Source organism: Echinops telfairi, unplaced genomic scaffold (genome assembly GCF_000313985.2).
Source record: "Echinops telfairi isolate 266 unplaced genomic scaffold, ASM31398v2 ScPeMD7_31;HRSCAF=116, whole genome shotgun sequence".
NCBI classification, from domain to species: Eukaryota; Metazoa; Chordata; class Mammalia; order Afrosoricida; family Tenrecidae; genus Echinops; species Echinops telfairi.
Window position 1 is genome coordinate 28,792,529 of NW_022103928.1, and position 1,502 is coordinate 28,794,030.

The window sequence follows — 1,502 nt, forward strand, 5'->3', positions numbered from 1 at the left end:
GACAAACCACAAACCATGTCCTGCCCTTCAAGAGGCAGCTCTAGAATTTCAGTTAAAAGTACGGCTAAAGCATAGCATATAAAGCCGAGGAGGGTACCGGCCCCAGCTGATCACACTAGCTGAGGACCCTGAGAAAGCTACCTCTCTGTTCCTCAGTTTCTGCATCCAAGAGGTAGGAAAAGTAATAGTGCTGACCTTCACGGGTTGTTGTAGAACGTTAGTTCACATCATTATTCACTGTTACTTTTATCAGTTCCCTCATCCCTTAACCCAACTCTCTTGGAAGAAATTTTATAAAGAACCACTGCTTTAATAAACAAAAATTTAGGAGAAAGGGGGTATGGTGGGCTTCTGCTTCTAGGTAGGATACAGTAGTTCATGTCAAGCTTATAGTTCCAGTGCAACAAGCATAAAATTGTATTTCTAAAGATATTAGAGTACTATGGAAGCAACAGGGAATAAATAGACAGATTACCGTTTCAGAAAAGGGAGAGCCTTCAGAATACAGAGGATCTGATTCCGTCCGCAGAGGCATGCTACCAGGGGACAGGAAAGGAGAAATGCTCTCAGTGGCCATGCAGGGCTGGACTGATGGGCTGAAACAAGAGGCATCTGGCCTGCCTGCTCACTTTCCCCAGTAAGACTGCCCTTGAGTCTGTGGGCATTAGGAGAGGTTAAAAGGCAGCATGAACTATCCCACAACCTGGTGGTACTCAGGAGACCAAGTCCTATGTTGGAGGGAGGAGAGAGGAGTGTCTTTAACACACAGGCCAATTTTGAAGATATAAGGGATAGGAAATGGAAACGCTAAATTCAAAATCCCTGGAGAGTAAAACTGAATCTCTAGACATCTTTCAAGACTGGGGGGAAAACCCCCCAGAAATCTAATATCTTCTCAATAAAAAGCTTGGGTGAGTCCCATTAAGAAATGAGGATATACTTGAGAACAAGGGAGTTGTACTAACCAGTATCTCTCCCTATGTGGTTAATAAATAGAAGGTGAGCACCCTATCTGGTGGAAGATATCATATGGAGCCTCTATGGTTCTTTTATACAAAAATATCTAGCATACCATAAGGAATCATGAGGCACAAAGACTGAAAATTTGGAAAAATGGCACATTATGAACACAATATCATTGAATTAATATCATTGGTTGTATAACATTATGAACACAATATCATTGAACTGTTGAACTGGAATGTTACCTATTTATTTTAAACCACAACAAAAACAAATTTAATTCCCATATGTTAGCAACCGTTTAGGAGCTCTGGTGGCTCTTAACAGTACTGAAGAGTAGTTAAGTACTTAAGTACTCAACTGTTAACCCAAGTGTTGGTGATTAGAACCCATCACTCACTCAATGGGAACAAGATGCGCCACATATATGGAAAAAGAACCTCAACTCCTACACAAATATTAATTTGACATGGATCCTGGATGTAAAGCAAAGCAATAGACATAGAGGCAAGATTGCTGACTGAACACACACACACACA